Below are 7,620 nucleotides of genomic sequence, written 5' to 3' on the forward strand. Positions count from 1 at the left end.
AATTGCAACCCGCGCATACGCAGATGTGGCGCTGCGGGTTGTGAACACTGCGGGTTGCGAACGTGCCTCCCGCACGGATCACGTTTGCAACCCGAGCGTCCACTGTAGTAGTAGTATTATTATTATTATTATTATTATTATTATTATTATTATTATTACAGTGGTACCTCGGGTTAAGTACTTAATTCGTTCCGGAGGTCCGTTCTTAACCTGAAACTGTTCTTAACCTGAAGCACCACTTTAGCTAATGGGGCCTCCTGCTGCCGCCGCGCCGCCAGAGCCCGATTTCTGTTCTTATCCTGAAGCAAAGTTCTTAACCTGAAGCACTATTTCTGGGTTAGCGGAGTCTGTAACCTGAAGCGTATGTAACCTGAAGTGTATGTAACCCAAGGTACCACTGTATTAGGAATTCCCAAGACTGTTTGGATGGGTTTTGCCTTTGTCTCCCCCTCCATAAACTCGTGTTTGGTTTGGATGAACCCCCTTTTTTCCCTCATTGCCCCAGAGCCCCCAGTGCCTCACTCCAGCCGCCTTTCTAACCTGGCATAGCTTTGCCGGACATGCAAACTCAAGTGGCAGATTTTCACCAGGTGAAGCCTCCTACAGGTGTTAAAGCATGCCTGCCACCCCCCCCCCAAAAAAAACCAACGCCATGCACTGCTGCCCGCAGAAGAGCCTGGCAACTGGCCATGCCAGCCATTTCTATTTTTAAACAGTGCTTAGCGAGTGGAGTCATTTTTCTTTAGCTGCGTTCGATGTCGAGCATGGCTCCCTTCCGAGAGCAGCAGTTCCGACACGGGATTCTTTTGTAAGAGCAAAAGCGGGGGAATTTTTGAATTTTTTTGAATTTTTTTTTTTTTGGAGAGGGGAGTGGAGGGGATGAAGACAACATGTGGCCCTCTAGATGTTGCTGGAGTCAAAGCTATCTCAGCGTCAGCCACACCGGAGGTGCAAAGATTTACATTGGCTAACGTAAGGACACAAGAAGAGCTCTGCAGGATCAGGCCCATTGCCCACCTAGTCCAGCATCCCCTTCTCACAAGGGCCACCCAGTAGGAAGCCAAGAGTCAGGATTCGAACACAAGACCCTCTCCCCTCCAGCGGTTTCCAGGAACTGGTATTCAGAAGAATTGCTGCCTCTGAGCATGGAAGCCGAGATGGCCATCATGGCTTGCCGGAGGGGCAGTGGGTGGCGTTATGGCCTCTTGGGCTTGCCGATTGGAAGGTTGGTGGTTCGAATCCTTGCAATGGGGCGAGTTACTATTGCTCTCTCCCAGCTCCTGCCAACCTAGCAGTTCGAAAGCAGGCCAGTGCAAGTAGATAAATAGGTACCACTGCAGTGGGAAGGTAAACGGCGTTTCTGTGCACTCTGGTTTCCGTCACGGTGTCCCATTGTGCCAGAAGCAGTTTAGTCATGGTGGGCACATGGCCTGGAAATCCATCTGTGGACAAACACCGGCTCCCTCGGCCTGAAAGCGAGATGCGCGCCTTTGACTGGACTGGACTTAACCGTCTAGGGGTCCTTTACCTTTACATGGCTAACAGCCCTCCATAGACACTGAGGTCCAGCTCTGAGGGCCTTCTGGCGGTTCCCTCCCTGCAATAAGTGAGGTTGCAGGGAAACAGGCAGAGGGCCTTCTGAGTGGTGGCACCCGCCCTGTGGAACGCCCTCCCATCAGATGTCAAGGAAATAAACAACTATCTGACTTTTAGAAGACATCTGAAAGCAGCCCTGTTTAGCGCGCTTGTTCGGTGTTCCCCGGACTCCCGTCTGGCGCCCTCCAGAACCTGGCACCCTGGCGTCCCGCGCCAGTAGCCTCAATGGGTAAGACGAGCCTGGTGACTAGAAGGGCTCCCTCTGGCCTAATCCAGCAGCCAGTTTCTTCTGGTATTCGTAAGTGGCTCAGTGCCCTGTTGGATCAGAACACCAGTCCGTTTCACCCAGTCTCCTGCTTCCAACTGTGCACAGCGAGCCGGTGAGAGACTGCCACCCTTTTTCCACTGCCAAGAGGCAAAACTGCCTCCATCTGCAGAGAATCCACAGATTTCATCCGAAAGCTGGAGAGGGGCATCGCTCCCCCTTGTGGCATAAAAGAGCTCCTGTTATCTCATTCCCTTTAATCTCAGTCCGTTTGCCTGCATTAAAGAGAGAGAGACAGGGAAAAGATGGTGGAGGGCGTTGCCTGGCAGAAATCCGGACGGATAATTAGCTGGTGCCTCGTTAGCTAGACAAATTTGCATTGCTCCTAGGAGCTTCCTGGGACTTAGCCCTGGCACAGGATCCCGGGGCGAGGGGAGTGGAGGGTGGCCTTATTGGAGTCAACAGCGCTTGCCCTCCCAGAGGCCTTTGGGCGTTGCCAGCAGATGCCACTTATGGGGGGGCGTTGAGAGGGGGAGACTTGCCAGCGAATGACAGCTTGTGCTGCCAGCTCAGAGTTGCCATCCGAGAAGGGCAAACAGCTGGCCAAGATTAGTCAGGCACACTAAGTGGCGTTATTAGATTGGCATCGGAAAGGAAGCACGCAGGGTAGGGGTGCGGGCAGTGCCAACTGGCTGCGGGTGGGACCCAGGCGTCCGGGGATGGATTTTTTTTGGGGGGGGTCTTCGTCTGCTAGCTAGAGTTACCCTGGAAAGGGTAGCCTGTTTCCTTCTTAGATGTGTAGGTTAAAAGCAAAATTAAAAAAATATAAATGTAGATATAAATAAAAGCAGTGCTTTTTTCCGGGGGGACGCAGACCCCTAAACATTTTGTGAATCTAAGTTTGGTCTCAGTGAGGGACAGTATTTCAATAGGAGTAGGAAAATGAGAGTAGCCCTAAACATATTTTTTTTTAGAAAATAAGCACTGAATAAAAGCAACAGATAATAAACTTTACCGTATTTTTCGCTCTATAACACGCACCCGACCATAACACGGACGTAGTTTTTAGAGGAGGAAAATCCTTAGGCATGCCACCCGTAGGCATTCCCTCCATAACACGCACAGACATTTCCCCTTACTTTCTAGGAGGAAAAAAGTGAGTGTTATGGTGCAAAAAATACAGTACATTTTAAACTAGAATTGGGTAATATTAGGACCCACCCTGTTCTTGCAGTTGCAATTTATTTTAAACAGTTTTTGATGTTGAGGTTTAAATGGTTGTGACATGCCCTTATAGTGAGGGACGAGAAATAATAAAATAAAATAAATAAAATAAAATAAAATAAAAAACAACCACCACCTGACAGATTACAAACCAGAACAAATGAGCGCACACACATGAGTGCATGTTCATGCACACAATTTTGCCAAATACACTCACACACATTGCAAGTCCACAGAATGGCTTGCTGGACAACCAGAGCACTTGTGCCCACGTCTGACGTTTCTGGCATAAGGTGAGGACTTGGGGACTTGGCCTAAGATGGGGGACTTTGCAATAAAGTTTGCAAAGTTTCCCCCTCTGGTGGCCTCCGTGCGGTTCCCACTCACCGCTAGGTGAGTCACGGCATAAATGCCAAGCAACTGAGCAGCTGGCAAGCCTCGCTTTCCCCTTCCCTTCTGCTTGCAAAACTCAGTAAGCAAGAGAGAGATTTATTCCGAGAACACCTGAAACTGGCTGTTCCTGGGTATTTCGAGAGCTAATTGCAGCGTGCCCAAGCCATCTGGCGCCAGAGCGATGCTGACAGCGTGTGGCGCTGCCACGGCACATAGGCACGGGGGGTGCTCTCAGGTGCTGCTGACGGAATGCAACATTTGAAATAATCCAGCGTTCTTACGTCAGATTTCCTCAGCCGCCAGTCGTCGTCCCCCCGCCGAGCTCCTGTGCCTGTCAGCTGCGTGACAGGCGCCAATTCAACAGGTGAGCTTTTGCCACTGCAAAGGTGCAACAGGGAGCAAGCCTTCCCTGTTGCAGCTCTGCCTGCGTTGCTTTCTGAGATGGACCAGGGACAACTCCAGATGAAGATCAACCTCACAGCGCTAAAAGAATGATGGTGTTGGGATGGCAAAAGACTAAATCTAAACCCTAAATCTATGGACGGACCTTCTTCGCTCAGTTACAGATTCAATCTATGGCAGGCATAGGCAAACGCCGGCCCTCCAGATGTTTGGGACTACAATTCCCATCACCGCTAGTTGACAGGACCAGTGGCCAGGGATGATGGGAATTGTAGTCCCAAACATCTGGAGGGCCGGCGTTTGCCTGTGGCTGATCTATGGCATCTCCAGGTAGGGCAGAGAATGACAGCTGCCTGAAACCCTGGAATTAATTTGATTTTAAATTGATTTTAAAATCAATTGGTTTTAGAATGATGTTACGTATATTTTTGTTAGCTGCTCTGAGCCCGGCTTCGGCTGGGGAGGGCAGGATATAAATAAATATAATATTATTATTATTATTATTATTATTGAAGTTTCGAACACCATCTCCTTTGCTAAAAACGTTCCCAGTGAAATGACATTACAAACACTAACAGAGGCTTCCCATGTTGCAGATCAGGTGTGTGAAGCCTTGGCCCTCCAGATGTTGATGAACTACAACTCCCATCAGCCCCGGCAGTCATGGCGGGTGTTGATGGGAGTTGTAGTGCAGCAACATCTGGCGAGCCAAAGCCTTTCCACACCTGTGCTGAAGGGCACTAAATAAATCAGTGCAGCCTGGTCTGTTAGGGCAAAGGGGACAGTACCTCTCCAAGCTCAGCCCGCCATCTGCCAACCCTCACCAGCCTTCCTCCTTATTTACATCCGGTCGGGGGGGGGCAGCACTGTCCTGCCTGCTTCTTCCTCCTCCATCTCTGTGTTGCCCCTTGTATTTTTATTTTTATTAAAGATTTTCTTCTTTTACAAAAGTGTTTGCAGTGTCTCTCTCATATATTCCCCTCCCCCCCATGTAACAGTTTTACCTTGTAGAACTTGGCAGGGAGGGAGAGGCTGGGAACAGAACTAGAATGAACTGGCTCTGGCGCCCCCTGCTGCTGGGCTCCCAGCCTCCTGCCCTACCAATTCCATTGGGCACCAGCAGCCCCTGAAACACCATTCGACTCCTGGAACAATTCGAAAACAAAGGTGCGGCTTCTGATTGGCTGCAGGAGTTTTCTGCATACTCAATCAGAAGCTGCGTCGGACATTCGGCTTCCAAAAAACGTTCGCAAACAGGAACACTCACTCCGGGTTTGAGGCATTCAGGATCCGAAACGTCCGTGTACCAAGGCGTTTGACAACCAAGCTGTTGTTGTTTAGTCGTGTCCGCCTCTTGCCTGGACCAGAGCACGCCAGGCACTCCTGTCTTCCACTGCCTCCCGCAGTTTGGTGAAACTCATGCCGGTAGCTTCGAGAACACTGTCCCACCATCTCATCCTCTGTTGTCCCCTTCTCCTTGTGCCTTCCATCTTTCCCAGCATCGGGGTCTTTTCCAGGGAGTCTTCTCTTCTCGTGAGATGGCGAAAGTCTTGGAGCCTCAGCTTCAGGATCTGTCCTTCCAGTGAGCACTCAGGGCTGGTTTCCTTCAGAATGGAGAGGTTTGATCTTCTTGCAGTCCATGGGACTCTCAAGAGTCTCCTCCAGCACCCAAGGTACGACTGGAATAAAGAAAAACAGCGCAGTTAAATTTGACAGGGCCACCTTTTCATGTGCTCTTTGTCTGCGCTTCAGCCAAGAACCTTGGGCCGTTTCGTGTGCAAGCCACGAGGGTCCCTTTTGCTCAGCCAGAGAAATAGAACAGGATGGAAGTGCCTGGGGCCTCTCATGGTTGTTTGGGAGAGAGAGAAGGAGCAGGGAAGCGGGTGGGATGGAGAGATGGCTGCTACATCCCCCGGCTGTCTTTGCAGAAAGTAGGGGAGAGAGGAGGGGAGCGAACCAGCAGGATGCAGAAGGCTGTCCTGAATTTAAGAGGCGTCGTGCTGAGTCGCTTTTCAAGGCAGGTGGCTTTCAAGGAAGGGCGACGCGGCAGGATTGAAGAATGAGCTGGAGGCCGCCGACCCGAGCCAGCGATGCATTTTAACGTGGAGTGACACTGAACCAGGCACAAATTGTATTCCAAGGATACAAGAGAGTCCAGCCCAGACATACAGGGCTGCAATTACACCATCTGTTTTATAGAATCGGCTGCTTTGAAACAAAAGTCACAAACGGGGGCAAACTGAGAAACAGGGAGAAAGCAGAATCGACAGATTTGTCCTTGCCTAGCCCTCTGTTCCACTTCCATCCCATCCTGAATCAGCAGATCAAGCCCCATTTAAACCGAGGGCAATACTTAGGCAACAGGGAGGAAACCTGGTAATGCTGAGAATTAGACGGTGACCAGCTGATGCTCTGTTTTAAATAAAGCTCAGTCTCTCAACTTGGAAATTTAATTTCAGCCTTGGGGTGTATGAAGGCACAGTGCAGGTTGCCCTTGAGCATGTGCTGAGTGTCTTTCCATCACTAGTCCTGACCTGGTCATTCCTGCCTTGATTCAGGGGGGAAAATATCTCTGGCTTCAAGGGGACTTACTCTTGAGCAACTAAGCAATGGTTGGGAAGTTGTGGACTCCCTGGTAGGTTTTTAAGCAGAAGCTGGATGGCCGCCTGCCATGGATGCTTTAGCTCAGATTCCTGCATTGCAAGGGGTTGGACTAGATGACCCTGGGGTCCCTCCAACTCTACAGTTCTATGATTCTAATAGGAACTTGATAGACTTAATGGGAGCTGAGCAGCTGGTACTGAAGCCATCTGCAAACAGAAATGTGCAATCTCGTCTAATAGAGCCACATTCCCGCAAAGCAATTTTGCCTACTATAATGCACTTGGGTATGTTAATTTCAGTAATATATGCATTGTATAGGCATTTACATTACCCTAATAGACGCATTCCTGCACACATTAATTGGCTGCAGACCTGCATTGCAAAATTCGGAGAAACTGGGTTTTTTGCAAGGTGATTGTGTTAGCCTCACCCCCACCCAACCCACCTGCTGAATCTGATCCACACACCTGTGACTTGAGGTTAAGAGAGAGCTCTCTCCTGCAAATGAGCTATTATTGAAAAGGCAGCAAAGGCTCGTAGCACACTTTGAAAATCTCCCACTTCAAAGGAACTCGAGACCTCTGCTTACAAAGGAAAGAATCACAGGCTGCACATTGTTCAAAAGAGAAGTCCAAACCACTCTCCTTTAGAGAGCGATTTCAAAAGTCCTCTTTGCAATTTTATTTTTTTTAGACCTTTCGAGCTTAAAGTGGGGCCGCCAATAAAATCTCATCCACTGGCAAGTCAAGTCTGAAGGATGTAAGAAAAGCCTGGCTGTAGGACCAGGCCCTTCTCACAGTGGCTAACTGAATGCTCCGAGGGGAAGCTCATAAGCCTGGGTGCCCCAGCTACTCTCCCCACTTGCAATCCCTAGCAATTGGTATTCGGAGACATATTGCCTTTGACACTGAGTGAGGTAGTATATATGTGAGTACTGGGACATTCGCAGGGAAACTGAAATGCTTGTTTACAAAGCTATTCTACTACCAACTTTACTACATGCTTGTGAAACATGGACCACTTATAAACGCCATCTCCAACTCCTCGAAAGATTCCATCAATGGTATCTCTGAAAAATTTTACACATCACTTGGGAAGACAGGCAAACGAATGCCAGCGTACTGGAAGAAGCAAAG

The sequence above is a fragment of the Podarcis raffonei genome, chromosome 16 (genome assembly GCF_027172205.1).
Source record: "Podarcis raffonei isolate rPodRaf1 chromosome 16, rPodRaf1.pri, whole genome shotgun sequence".
Classification (NCBI taxonomy): domain Eukaryota; kingdom Metazoa; phylum Chordata; class Lepidosauria; order Squamata; family Lacertidae; genus Podarcis; species Podarcis raffonei.